The sequence below is a fragment of the Tamandua tetradactyla genome, chromosome 5 (genome assembly GCF_023851605.1).
Source record: "Tamandua tetradactyla isolate mTamTet1 chromosome 5, mTamTet1.pri, whole genome shotgun sequence".
NCBI lineage: Eukaryota > Metazoa > Chordata > Mammalia > Pilosa > Myrmecophagidae > Tamandua > Tamandua tetradactyla.
In genome coordinates, this window is record NC_135331.1 from 166785615 (window position 1) to 166801079 (window position 15465).

Below are 15465 nucleotides of genomic sequence, written 5' to 3' on the forward strand. Positions count from 1 at the left end.
AATTCATTAGCTTTTCTAGTTCCTTTGCATGTCCATATAAATTTTAGAATCAGCTTGTTAAGTTCTATAAAAAAGAATTCCATAATTTTGATTCAGATTTAGTTGAATCTGTAGATCAATTTTGAGACTTCTATCAGTATGAGTCTTTTAATATATGTAAATGCAATGGTACTTCATTTATTTAGTTCTTCAATTTTAACAATTTTTTTTGTAGTTTTCAGTGTAGCTGTCTTTCACAGCTTTCATTAAATTTAATCCTAAACTTGATTCTTTTGTAATTTTAATTTTTAAATTTCATTTTGCATTTACTTGTTGCTATTATATTGAAAGTATAATTGAATTTTGTTTGGCCTTGTATGGCAACTTTGCTAAATTCATTTATTAATTCTAACAGTCTTTTTGGTATATTCCTTAGGATAGTCTTTATAGACAATCATGTAGTTTAAGAATAAAGACAGCTTTATGTCTTTGTCTTCAGTCTTTATCATTTATGTCCACATATACCATGTTTTACACTGTTACTTTCTTCTTTCAGTTTTATCAGATTTTGCTTCACATATTTTGATACTCTGTTGTTTGGTGCATACACATTTAAGATTTCTATCTTCCTGATAGATCGACCCTTTTATCATTATATAATATCCCTCTCTGTCTTTGTTTTTTTGTTGTTGCTTTCACCCTGAGGTCTACTTTATTTGATATTACTATAACCAATCTTTCCCCCATTAATATTTGCATGATATATCTCTTTTTTTCCTTCTGACAGCCTACCTTCTTTTTTTTTACTTTTTTAAATTAATTTTTAAATTTTTAAAAAAAATATGACAACAAACAAATGCAAACATTCTTGACTTTTGATCATTCCGTTCTACATATATAATCAGTAATTCACAATATAATCACATAATTGCATATTCATCATTGTTCTAGTTTGCTGGCTGCCGGAATGCAATATACCAGAAATGGAATGGCTTTTAAAAAGGGGAATTTAATGAGTTGCTAGTTTACAGTTCTAAGGCCGAGGAAATGTCCAATTAAAACAAGTCTATAGAAATGTCCAGTCAAAGGCATCCAGGGAAAGATACCTTGGTTCAAGAAGGCCGATGAAGTTCAGGGTTTCTCTCTCAAGTGAGAAGGCACATGGTGAACACAGTCAGAGCTACTCTCTCGACTGGAAGGGCACATGGCAAACACAGCGTCATCTGCTAGCTTTCTCTCCTGGCTTCCAGTTTCATGAAGCTCCCTGGGAGGTGTTTTCCTTCTTCATCTTCAGAGGTTGCTGGCTGGTGGATGCTCTGCTTTGTGGTGCTGCAGCATTCTCTGCTTTCTCTGAACCTTTCACTCTCCAAAATGTTTCCTCTTTTATAGGACTCGAATTAACCAATCAAGACCCACCCGAATGGGTGGAGACATGTCATCACCTAATCCAGTTTAATAGCCACTGTTGACTAAATCACATCATTCAGGGAGATGATCTGATTACAGTTTCAAACATACAGTATTGAATAGGGACTACTCCACCTTTATGAAATGGGATTTTGATCAAAACATGGCTTTTCTAGGGGGCATACATCCTTTCAAACCAGCACAATCATTATGATCATTTCTTAGAATATTTGCATCTATTCAGAAAAAGAAATAAAAAGACAACAGGAAAAAAATTCTTACATACTATACCCCTTACACTGATCACTAGCATTTCAATCTAAATTTGTTTTAACATTTGTTCCCCCTATTATTCATCTTTATTCCATATGTTTTATTCGTCTTGTTGATAAGGTAGATAAAAGGAGCATAAGACACAATGTTTTCACAATCACACATTCACATTGTGAAAGCTATATCATTATACAATCATCTTTAAGAAACATGGCTACTGGAACACAGCTCTACATTTTTAGGCAGTTCCCTCCAGCCTCTCCATTACATCTTGGATAACAAGGTGCTATCTACTTAATGAGTATGAATAACCTCCAGGATAACCTATCTATTTAATGCATAAGAATAACCTCCAGGATAACCTCTCGACTCTGTTTGGAATCTCTCAGCCATTGACACTTTGTCTCATTTCGCTCTTCCCCCTTTTGGTTGAGAAGGTTTTCTCAATCCCTTGATGCTGGGTCTCAGCTCATTCTAGAGTTTTTCTCAATCCCTTGATGCTGAGTCTCAGCTCCTTCTAGGATTTCTGTCCCACGTTGCCAGGAATGTCCACACCCCTGGGAGTCATGTCCCATGTAGACAGGGGGAGGGTGGTGAGTTTGCTGGTTGTGTTGGCTGGAGAGAGAGGCCACCTCTGAGCAACAACAGAAGTTCTCTTGGGGGTGACTCTTAGGCCTAATTTTAAGTAGACTTGACCTATCCTTTGTGGGGTTAAGTTTCTTATGAACAGACCCCAAGAGTGGGGGCTCAGCCTATAGCTTTGGTTGTCCACACTGCTTGTGAGAATATCAAGAATTCAACTTGGGGAGGTTGAATTTCCCCCACTTCTCACCATTCCCCGAAGGGGACTTTGCAAATACTTTTCCACTCACTGATCAAATTACTCTGGGTCATCAGGGCATCACTCTGGACAAACCAACAAGATCTCATGTCCTACCCAAGGTTCCATGTACTTATGTTGTTCAACCAACTAGCTACATAAATTATACTAGGAGATGCACTAGTCAAAATATAAATTTTGTACCAAATAAACATTTTTTGCTTTAGTCTCACACATAAGTTGAAATTTTAAAATATTAATTACCATCTGTTTTCAGCACATGCAGTAATGACATTCCTTTGTTCTTCCTCATGCAAAAACATTTTAAAAATTTGTACATTTAGTCACTATCATTATGCACTGTAGGCATTCCTAGATTGTACCATCTCAATCTTTATCGTTTTTCTTTCTGATTTCATTTATGCCCCCAGCCCTCCTCCCTCTATCATTCTCACATGCAGCTTCATTCAGTGTTTTAACATAATTGTATTACAGTTAAGTAGTATTGTGCTGTCCATTTCTGAGTTTTTGTATTCAGTCCTGTTGCATAATCTGTATCCCTTCAGCTCCGATTACCCAATATCTTACCCCATTTCTATCTCCTGATGGTCTCTGTTACCAACAAAATATTCCAAGTTTATTCACTAATGTCAGTTCATAACAGTGAGACCATGCAGTATTTGTCCTTTTGTTTGTGGCTAATCTCACTCAGCATAATGTCCGTAAAGTCCATCCATGTTGTTACATACGTCATAACTTTATTCTGTCTTACAGCTGCATAATATTCCATTGTATGTATATGCCACCATTTGTTTAGCCACCCATCTCCTGATGGACATTTTGGCTGTTTCCTTCTCTTGGTAATTGTAAATAATGCTGCTATAAACATTGGTGTGCAAATGTCCATTTGTGTCCTTGCCCTCATGTCCTTTAAGTGGAGACAGCATATAGATGGGTCCCATTCCCTAATCCATTCTGCCAGTCCATGTCCCCCAGTTGGGAAGCCTAATCCATCAACATTCTGTGTTATTACTGCCTGGGCAGTACCCTCCTCTACCATTTTGCCTTTTGGGTTTTTTTTTGTTTGTTTGTTTGTTTGTTTTAATTTTTTTATTAATTAAAAAAATTAACAGACAAAACATTAAGATATCATTCCCTTCTACATATACAATCAGTAATTCTTAATATCGTGACGTAGATGTATGATCATCATTTCTAGAACATTTGCATCGATTTAGAAAAAAATAAAAAAGAACACAAAAAGAAATAAAACGATAACAGAAAAAAAAAGATTATACATGCCATACCCCTTACCCCTCACTTTCATTTACCACTAGCACTTCAAACTAAATTTATTTTTAACATTTGTTCCCCCTATTATTTATTTATTTATTATTATTTTTAATTAATTAAAAAAAATTAACACAACATTTAGAAATCATTCCATTCTACTTATGCAATCAGTAATTCTTAATATCATCACGTAGATGTATGATCATCATTTCTTAGTACATTTGCATCTATTTAGGAAAAGAACTAGCAAAACAACAGAAAAAGATATAGAATGATAATATAGCGAAAAAAATAAAAATAATAATAACAAAAAATAAAAAAAGAATAAATATATATATAAAAAACACAAACAAACAAACAAAACTATAGCTCAGATGCAGCTTCATTCAGTGTTTTAACAAAATTACATTACAATTAGGTAGTATTTTGCTGTCCATTTTTGAGTTTTTGTATCTAGTCCTGTTGCACAGTCTGTATCCCTTCAGCTCCAGTCACCCATTATCTTACCCTGTTTCTAACTCCTGCTGGTCTCTGTTACCAATGACATATTCCAAGTTTATTCTCGAATGTCGGTTCACATCAGTGGGACCATACAGTATTTGTCCTTTAGTTTTTGGCTAGACTCACTCAGCATAATGTTCTCTAGGTCCATCCATGTTATTATGTACTTCATAAGTTTATTCTGTCTTAAAGCTGCATAATATTCCATCGTATGTATATACCACAGTTTGTTTAGCCACTCGTCTGTTGATGGACATTTTGGCTGTTTCCATCTCTTTGCAATTGTAAATAGCGCTGCTATAAACGTTGGTGTGCAAATGTCCTTTTGTGTCTTTGCCCTTAAGTCCTTTGAGTAGATACCTAGCAATGGTATTGCTGGGTCGTATGGCAATTCTATATTCAGCTTTTTGAGGAACCGCCAAACTGCCTTCCACAGTGGTTGCACCATTTGACATTCCCACCAACAGTGGATAAGTGTGCCTCTTTCTCCGCATCCTCTCCAGCACTTGTCATTTTCTGTTTTGTTGATAATGGCCATTCTGGTGGGTGTGAGATGATATTTCATTGTGGTTTTGATTTGCATTTCTCTAATGGCCAGGGACATTGAGCATCTCTTCATGTGCCTTTTGGCCATTTGTATTTCCTCTTCTGAGAGGTGTCTGTTCAAGTCTTTTTCCCATTTTGTAATTTAGTTGGCTGTCTTTTTGTTGTTGAGTTGAACAATCTCTTTATAAATTCTGGATACTAGACCTTTATCTGATATGTCATTTCCAAATATTGTCTCCCATTGTGTAGGCTGTCTTTCTACTTTCTTGATGAAGTTCTTTGATGCACAGAAGTGTTTAATTTTGAGGAATTCCCATTTATTTATTTCTTTCTTCAGTGCTCTTGCTTTAGGTTTAAGGTCCATAAAACCGCCTCCAATTGTAAGTTTCATAAGATATCTCCCTACATTTTCCTCTAACTGTTTTATGGTCTTAGACCTAATGTTTAGATCTTTCATCCATTTTGAGTTAACTTTTGTATAAGGTGTGAGATGCGGGTCTTCTTTCATTCTTTTACATATGGATATCCAGTTCTCTAGGCACCATTTATTGAAGAGACTGTTCTGTCCCAGGTGAGTTGGCTTGACTGCCTTATCAAAGATCAAATGTCCATAGATGAGAGGGTCTATATCTAAGCACTCTATTTGATTCCATTGGTCGATATATCTATCTTTATGCCAATACCATGCTGTTTTGACCACTGTGGCTTCATAATATGCCTTAAAGTCAGGCATCGCGAGACGTCCAGCTTTGTTTTTTTTCCTCAAGATGTTTTTAGCAATTCGGGGCACCCTGCCCTTCCAGATAAATTTGCTTATTGGTTTTTCTAATTCTGAAAAATAAGTTGTTGGGATTTTGATTGGTATTGCATTGAATCTGTAGATCAGTTTAGGTAGGATTGACATCTTAATTATATTTAGTCTTCCAATCCATGAACACGGTATGCCCTTCCATCTATTTAGGTCTTCTGTGATTTCTTTTAGCAGTTTTTTGTAGTTTTCTTTATATAGGTTTTTTGTCTCTTTGGTTAAATTTATTCCTAGGTATTTTATTCTTTTAGTTGCGATTGTAAATGGGATTCGTTTCTTGATTTCCCCCTCAGCTTGTTCATTACTAGTGTATAGAAAAGCTACAGATTTTTGAATGTTGATCTTGTAACCTGCTACTTTGCTGTACTCATTTATTAGCTCTAGTAGTTTTGTTGTGGATTTTTCTGGATTTTCAACGTATAGTATCATATCGTCTGCAAACAGTGATAGTTTTACTTCTTCCTTTCCAATTTTGATGCCTTGTATTTCTTTTTCTTGTCTAATTACTTTGGCTAGAACTTCTAACACAATGTTGAATAATAGTGGTGATAGTGGACATCCTTGTCTTGTTCCTGATCTTAGGGGGAAAGTTTTCAATTTTTCCCCATTGAGGTTGATATTAGCTGTGGGTTTTTCATATATTCCCTCTATCATTTTAAGGAAGTTCCCTTGTATTCCTATCTTTTGAAGTGTTTTCAACAGGAAAGGATGTTGAATCTTGTCAAATGCCTTCTCTGCATCAATTGAGATGATCATATGATTTTTCTGCTTTGATTTGTTGATATGGTGTATTACATTAATTGATTTTCTTATGTTGAACCATCCTTGCATACCTGGGATGAATCCTACTTGGTCATGATGTATAATTCTTTTAGTGTGTTGTTGGATTCAATTTGCTACAATTTTGTTGAGGATTTTTGCATCTATATTCATTATAGAGATTGGTCTGCAGTTTTCTTTTTTTGTAATATCTTTGCCTGGTTTTGGTATGAGGGTGATGTTGGCTTCATAGAATGAATTAGGTAGCTTTCCCTCCGCTTCGATTTTTTTGAAGAGTTTGAGGAGAGTTGGTACTAATTCTTTCTGAAATGTTTGGTAGAATTCACATGTGAAGCCGTCTGGTCCTGGACTTTTCTTTTTAGGAAGCTTTTGAATGACTGATTCACTTTCTTTACTTGTGATTGGTTTGTTGAGGTCATCTATTTCTTCCAGAGTCAAAGTTGGTTGTTCATGCCTTTCCAGGAACCCATCCATTTCATCTAAATTGTTGTATTTATTAGCGTAAAGTTGTTCATAGTATCCTGTTATTACCTCCTTTATTTCTGTGAGGTCAGTGGTCATGTCTCCTCTTCCATTTCTGATCTTATTTATTTGCGTCCTCTCTCTTCTTCTTTTTGTCAATCTTGCTAAGGGCCTATCAATCTTATTGATTTTCTCATAGAACCAACTTCTGGTCTTATTGATTTTCTCTATAGTTTTCAATTTCATTTATTTCTGCTCTAAGCTTTGTTATTTCTTTCCTTTTGCTTGCTTTTGGGTTAGTTTGCTGTTCTTTCTCCAGTTCTTCCAAGTGGACAGGTAATTCCTGCATTTTTGCCTTTTCTTCTTTGCTGATATAGGCATTTAGGGCAATAAATTTCCTCTTAGCACTGCCTTTGCTGCGTCCCATAGGTTTTGATATGTTGTGTTTTCGTTTTCATTCGCCTCGAGATATTTACTAATTTCTCTTGCAATTTCTTCCTTGACCCACTCGTTGTTTAAGAGTGTGTTGTTGAAAAAGAGGAAACAGTTTGGAGAATGAAAGTGATTCAGAGAGAGCAGAGCAGAATGACATAGCCACGAGAAGCAGAATCCACAAGCCAGCGACCTTTGGAAATGAAGAAGGAAAATGCCTCCCAGGGAGCTTCGTGAAGGGAAGCAGGAGAGAAAGTTAGCAGATGATGCCGTGTTAACCACATGCCTTTCCAGATGAGAGAGAAACCCTGACCCTGTTCACCATGTGCCTTCTCACCTGAGAGAGAAACCCTGAACTTCATCGGCCTTTTTGAACCAAGCTTTCTAAAGAAAACTGAGAAATACAGGTTTCCTTGATTATGCAGAACATAAGATGACACTTGATTTGAGTTATCAACTTAAATTTGTGGAAGAACAATTATAAGAATACTTACAGGAAATCAGGAACACTTACACAGCACTGGGATCAAATCATGTCCACCATAAAAGACATATTCAAATCTTAACTCTAGCCCTGTAGGTGTTCACCTAATTGTAAATAGGACCTTTGAAGATGTAGACTCATTTGCAATTAAATAGATTCAATTGTGAATAGGATCTTTGATTATCCTGTTTAGATGAGGTCAAACTGAATCAGGGTGAATATTAATCCCTATGACTGGTGCCCTTGCAAGAGAGGAAATCCTGATCAGTCAGTCAATTAAAAGAAGCCAGAAGTCAGCAGAAATCAGAGAATCATTCACAAGGAGAGGGAGATCGTCTTGTGAAGAAGGTAGTGCTGCACACCACGGAATCCCCGGGATGGACGCAAGCCAGCGCCAGAATGCTATAGACTCTGGGAGAGAGCAAGCCCTGTTGAGATGTTGATTTTTACTTCCAGCCTCCAAAATAATGAAACAAAAAATTTCAGTTGCTTAAGCCAGCCCGTACATGATATTTGTCATAGGAGACCTGGCAAACTAAACATAGGGAGTCAGAAAAACCAGCTCACAAAATAAAATTCACATTTAACACTAAAAAAAAAAAAAAAGAGTGTGTTGTTGAGCCTCCACGTATTTGTGAATTTTCTGGCACTCCGCCTATTATTGATTTCCAACTTCATTCCTTTATGATCCGAGAAAGTGTTGTGTATGATTTCAATCTTTTTAAATATGTTAAGACTTGCTTTATGACCCAGCATATTGTCTATCTTTGAGAATCATCCATGAGCACTTGAGAAAAAGGTGTATCCTGCTGTTGTGGGGTGTAATGTCCTATAAATGTCTGTTAAGTCTAGCTCATTTATAGTAATATTCAGATTCTCTATTTCTTTATTGATCCTCTGTCTAGATGTTCTGTCCATTGATGTGAGTGGTGAATTGAAGTCTCCAACTATTATGGTATATGTGTCTATTTCCCTTTTCAGTGTTTGCAGTGTATTCCTCACGTATTTTGGGGCATTCTGGTTCGGTGCATAAATATTTATGATTGTTATGTCTTCTCGTTTAATTATCCCTTTTATTAGTAGATAGTGTCCTTCTTTGTCTCTTTTAACTATTTTACATTTGAAGTCTAATTTGTTGGATATTAGTATAGCTACTCCTGCTCTTTTCTGGTTGTTATTTGCATGAAATATCTTTTCCCAACCCTTCACTTTCAACCTATGTTTATCTTTGGGTCTAAGATGTGTTTCCTGTAGACAGCATATAGAAGGATCCTGTTTTTTAATCCATTCTGGCAGTCTATGTCTTTTGATTGGGGAATTCAGTCCATTAACCTTTAGTGTTATTACTGTTTGGATAATATTTTCCACTACCATTTTGCCTTTTGTATTATATATATCATATCTGATTTTCCTTCTTTCTACACTCTTCTCCATACCTCTCTCTTCTGTCTTTTCATATCTGACTCTAGTGCTCCCTTTAGTATTTCTTGCAGAGCTGGTCTCTTGGTCACAAATTCTCTCAGTGACTTTTTGTCTGAGAATGTTTTAATTTCTCCCTCATTTTTGAAGGACAATTTTGCTGGATATAGGAGTCTTGGTTGGCAGTTTTTCTCTTTTAGTATTTTAAATATATCATCCCACTGTCTTCTAGACTCCCTGGTTTCTGCTGAGAAATCTACACATAGTCTTATTGGGTTTCCCTTGTATGTGATGGATTGTTTTTCTCTTGCTGCTTTCAAGATCCTCTCTTTCTCTTTGACCTCTGACATTCTAACTAGTAAGTGTCTTGGAGAATGCCTATTTGGGTCTATTCTCTTTGGCGTGCGCTACACTTCTTGGATCTGTAATTTTAAGTCTGTCATAAGAGTTGGAAAATTTTCAGTGATAATTTCTTCCATTAGTTTTTCTCCTCCTTTTCCCTCCTCTTCTCCTTCTGGGACACCCACAACATGTATATTTGTGCGCTTCATATTATCATTCAGTTCCCTGATCCCCTGCTCAAATTTTTCCATTCTTTTCCCTATAGTTTCTGTTTCTTTTTGGAATTCAGATGTTCCATCCTCCAGTTCACTAATTCTATCTTCTGTCTCTTTAAATCTACCATTGTAGGTATCCATTGTTTTTTCCATCTTTTCTACTTTGTCCTTCACTCCCATAAATTCTGTGATTCGTTGTTTCAGACTTTCTATTTCTTCTTTTTGTTCAGCCCATGTCTTCTTCATGTCCTCCCTCAATTTATTGATTTGGTTTTTGAAGAGTTTTTCCATTTCTGTTCGTATATTCAGAATTAGTTTTCTCAGCTCCTGTATCTCATTTGAACTATTGGTTTGTTCCTTTGACTGGGCCATATCTTCAATTTTCCTAGTGTGATCCGTTATTTTCTGCTGGCGTCTGGGCATTTAATCAGATTTCCCTGGGTGTGGGACCCAGCAAGATGAAAGATTTTCCTGTGAAATCTCTGGGCTCTGTTTTTCTTATCCTGTCTAGTAGGTGGCGCTTGTGGCGCTCGTCTGTTTGCGGGTCCCACCAGTAAAAGATGCTGTGGCTCCTTTAACTTTGGAAAACTCTCGCTGTGGGGGAGGGTCACCAGCCGAAGCGGCTTGGGGGAGTGCCGGTCTAAATCTCCCATCCTGCCCAGGAAGCCAAGCGTGGTGGGGGGCGCCGGCCGCCGCAGCTTGGGGGAGTGCCGATCCAACGTTCCCAGCCGGACCGGGAAGCCACGTGTGTGGAAGGGACCCCGTTCGCCGGCCTCCGCGGCTTGGGGGAACTCCTATCCAATTCTCCCAGCCGGCCCGGGAGGCCGCGTGTGGGGGGCGGCGCCAGCCGCTGGGGCTTGAGGGGACCGCCTGTCCAATTCTCCCAGCCGGCCCGGGAAGGAGGGAGGGAGGGACTCCGGCCACCAGCCGCCCCAGCCCGGGGAAGCGTGCTCCCCTTGGGTATCTCACCGCAATGGATTCTCCCTGCCGCTTCAGCCTTTCCAGAATGGGGTACGCTGTCTTTTTGGTCTGTGTCGTGGCTCTGGGAGCTGTTCTGTACCGTTTCTATTTCTTTAGTAGCTGTTCTGGAGGAGGAATTAAGACCCACGCGTCTTACTAAGCCGCCATCTTCTCTGGAAACCTGCCTTTTGGTTTTTATATGCCCTTCTAATTTTCCTTCTTTTTACCTTTACTCATAGTCTTCCTTTCTACACTGTTCTCCACACCTCTCTCTTCTGCCTTCGTATCTGTCTCTAGTGTTCCCTTTAGTATTTCTTGCAGAGCGGTCTCTTGGTCTCTGTGTTAGTTAGATTCAGTTGTCAACTTGGCCAGGTGAGCACACCTAGTCTTGTTACTGCGGACATAAGCCAATGGTATGTGAACCTCATCTGTTGCCAATTACATCTGCAGTCAGCTAGGAGGCGTGTCTGCTGCAATGAGTGATGTTTGACTTAAGTGACTGGTGCTTAAATGAGAGATTGCAACGTAGCACTGCTAAGCAGCTCGGCATTCCTCATCTCAGCACTCGCAGCTCAGCCCAGGCCCTTGGAGATGCAGAAAGAAGTCACCCCGGGAAAGTTGTTGGAACCCAGGGGCCTGGAGAGAAGACCAGCAGAGACCATCCTGTGCCTTCCACATAAGAAAGAACCTCAGTGGAAAGTTAGCTGCCTTTCCTCTGAAGAACCAACAAAATAAATCCCCTTTTATTAAAAGCCAACCCGTCTCTGGTGTGTTGCATTCCGGCAGCTAGCAAACTAGAACAGTCACAAATTCTCTCAGTGATTTTTTTGTCTGAGAATGTTTTAATTTCTCCCTCATTTTTGAAGGACAATTTTTCTGTATATAGAATTGTTGGTTGGCAGTTTTTCTCTTTTAGTAATTTAAATATATCATCCCACTATCTTCTCCCCTCCATGGTTTCTGCTGAGAAATCTACGCATAGTCTTATTGGTCTTCCCTTGAATGTGATGGATTGTTTTTCTCTTGCTGCTTTCAAGATTCTCTCTTTCTCTTTGACCTCTGACATTCTGATTAGGAAATATCTTGGAGTATGTCTATTTGGATCTATTCTCTTTGGTGTACGCTGTACTTCTTGGATCTGTAATTTTAAGTCTATCATAAGAGTTTGGAAATTTTCAGTGATAATTACTCCATTAGTTTTTCTCCTCCTTTTCCCCTTCTGGGACACCCACAACACGTATATTCATGTGCTTCATGTTGTCATTCAATTCCCTGAATCCCTGCTCATATTTTTCCATTTTTTCTCTCTCTATATTTTTTCTTATTGAATTTCAGATGTTCTGTCCTCCAGTTCACTAATCCTATGTTCTGCCTCTTCAAATCTACCATTGTATGTTTCCATTGTGTTTTTTCATCTCTTCTACGGTGGCTTTCATTCCCATAAGTTCTGTGATTTGTTTTTTCAGACTTTCGATTTCTTCTTTTTGTTCATTCCTTGCTTTCTTTATATTCTCCCTCAATTCATTGATTTGGTTTTTGATGAGGTTTTCCATGTCTGTTTGTATATTCTGAATTAACTGTTTCAGCTCTTGTGTCTCATTTGGTTTGTTGGTTTGTTCTTTTGACTGGGCCATACCTTCACTTTTCCTAGTGTGATTTATTTTTTGCTGGTGTCTAGGCATTTAATTACCTTAATTAGTTTATTCTGGAGATTGCTTTCACTTCTTTTACCTAGGGTTTTCTTGCTGGATGAATTTGTTGTCTATCTGTTCTTTGATATTCAGTTCAGCTTTATCTTGGACCTCTAGCTTAGGTTTTGTTTAACAGAGGAGAATTTTTCAGTTCTTGTTTTCTTGTTTCTTGCCCTGCTTGTATGGTACCTTCCCCCGCCCCCCTCCCCCCACCTTAGGAGGGTCTACGTAGGTATTATTGACCCCAGCCGGATTTTCCCAGACCAAACTGGCATCCTATCAGGGGAAAGAGTCACCTGCGTCGGTTTTCCCTGAGGGTGAGACCCAGCAGGTTGAAAGACTTTCCTGTGAAGTCTCTGGGCTGTTTTTCTTATCCTGCCCAGTATGTGGTGCTTGTCTGCCTGTGAATCCCACCAGCATAAAATGATATAGTACCTTTAACTTTGGCAGACTCTTCTTGCTGGGGGCGTGGTGGAGACAGAGGAGTGGTTGTAGGCTGATTTTAATGGCTTCAAATTACCAAGCCCTGGTGTCTGAATTCCTTGAGGGAGGGATTCCACCTGAGTGGGCTTCACCCCTCCCCTGAGGAAGGCACAGGCTCCAGAAAAGCCCTCAAAGGAGCTTGTTTCTGCTTATGCCTGGAGCAGTTGCAGCCGCAAAGTCCTGCCTCAGTATCCAAAGGCAGTCAAGCCTTTGTAGAAACAGCCACAAAAACCTCTGTTCCCTTTTTTTTTTCTTTCTTTTTCCATCAGCCCTGCCCCCTTGGCGCCAGGGCAAAAATGAGTGACCTCCACTTTGACCAGGTTCACCTGAGCTGGGGGCCTATTTTTAGTAGTCAGAATTTGTTAATTAATTCCATAGTTGGTGTTTGGTTGGGCTCAGCCCCTGCTTTTGGTAAGGTCCCTTTCCTTTCAGCTCTGGGAAGCAGCCTTTGGGGGAGGGGCGCCGGCCGCAGCAGCTTGGGGAACTCACGGTTCTGGGGGGGACTCTCAGCCAGTCCAGCTGGTCCAGACTGGGGTACGCTGTGTGTCCAATCACTGACGTGGCCCCAGGAGCTGTTCTGTACTGTTTTCTGGTTATTTAGTAGTTGTTCTGGAGGACAAACTAAAACGTGCACGTTGCTAAGCTGCCATCTTGGCCTGGAACTCCTTTTTAATTTTTTTAAAAATACCAAAAAACAATCGCTTCTCTGCCTTTTGGCTAAGATCAAGTATAATATTTGTTCTTATCAGTTTAATATCTGATGCGTCCTCTATCCGAGGACAATATATTAAATGGATTTTTGGAGTTGGCAGATGTAATAGGAGCTTGCTCTGTCCACTCTACACATCGACCTGTTATTGCAATACTTCCAGGAACAGTGCACCCCTCCCTCGGGGGAACAATAAATGTATAAAAAGTTTTAAAAAATACCAAAAAACACCAAATAAATGCAAACATTCTAACTTTTGATCATTCCATTCTACATATATAATCAGGAATTCACAATATCATCACATAGTTGCATATTCATCATCATGATCTTTTCTTGAAACATTTGCGTCTGTTCAGAAAAAGAAATAAAAAGAAAACAGAAAAAATTCATACATACCATACACCCCACCCCTTCCCCTCACCGATCATCAGCATGTCAGTCTAAATTTATTTTAACATTTGTTCCCCCTATTATTCATCTTTATTCAATATGTTTATTTTATTTTATTTATTTTTATTTTTTTACATGGGCAGGCACCGGGAATCGAACCTGGGTCCTCTGGCATCGCAGGCAAGCATTCCTGCCTGCTGAGCCACTGTGGCCCGCCCTATTCCATATGTTTTACTCGTCTTGTTGATAAGGTAGATAAAGGGACCATCAGACACAAGGTTTTCACAATCACACAGTTACATTCTGATCGCTATATCATTATACAATCATCCCCAAGAAACATGGCTACTGGAACACAGCTCCACATTTTCAGGCAGTTCCCTACAGCCTCCCCACTACCTCTTGACTAACAAGATGATATCTATTTGATGCGTAAGAATAACCTCCAGGATAATCTCTCGACTCTGGAATCTTTCAGCCATTGACACTATTTTGTCTCATTTCACTCTTCCCTCCTTTGGTCAAGAAGACTCTCAATCCCCGGATGCCGAGTCTCAGTTCACTCTAGGGGTTTTCTCAATCTCTTGATACTGAGTCTCAGCTCATTCTAGGATTTCTGTCTCACATTGCCAAGAAGTTCCACATCCCTGGGAGTCATGTCCCACGTAGACAGGGGAAGGGTAGTGAGTTTGTTTGTTGTGTTGGCTGGAGAGACAGGTCACATCTGAGCAACAAAAGTGATTCTCTTGGGGGTGACTCTTAGGCCTAATTTTAAGTAGGCTTGATCTATCCTGTGTGGGTTGAAGTTTCTTATGACGAACCCCAAGATTGGGGGCTCACAGCCTACCTTATTTGAAGTGAGTTTCTGGTCGAAGCATATAGTTGGGTCATGTTTCTTTACCCATTCTGCCAGTCTCTCTTTTAATTGGTGTATGTAGATACCAATGTAATTGTTGATATATTAGGGCTTAAGTCTACCATTTTAATATTTGTTTTTCTGTTTGTTCATTCTGTTAAATTTGTTTCCCCTGTTTTCTTTTTCCTACCTTCCTCTGGATTACATGGACATTTTTTAGAATTCATTTTGATTTATATTATTATAAGTGTACCTCTTTGTAGAGATTTTTAAATGTTATTTTTTAGGTATTACATTAGTCATATATAATTTATTACAGCTGACTGATATTATTTTACCTGATCAAGTGATGTATAGAAATCCTGATGTCCCTTTATTCTCTCTTGATGATAATATAATTGTTTAATTATTTTCTTTGTAATCGTTTAGAAATGTTTCTGTTTCTTTGCCAGAGGTTTCTAATTTTTCATTTGCTTCAAGAATATTCATAGAGGGTAGGTCACGGTGGCTTAGCAGACAAAGTTCTTGCCTGTCATGCTGGAGACCTGGGTTCGATTCCTAGTCCCTGCCCATGCAAAAAATAAATTAAGAAACAAAACAAAAAGAATAATC

At 38.7% G+C, this 15465-nt stretch overlaps 1 protein-coding gene and 1 non-coding gene across 3 annotated transcripts in view; both read left to right on the forward strand.

The window, feature by feature from the left end:
* AFG1L (AFG1 like ATPase) overlaps window positions 1–15465 on the forward strand; it is a 291317-nt gene that overhangs the window by 129159 nt on the left and 146693 nt on the right. The window lies entirely within an intron of this gene.
* Window positions 13593–13783, forward strand: LOC143685477 (U2 spliceosomal RNA). The gene has a single exon (XR_013176702.1). It is a non-coding gene; the product is annotated as a U2 spliceosomal RNA (small nuclear RNA).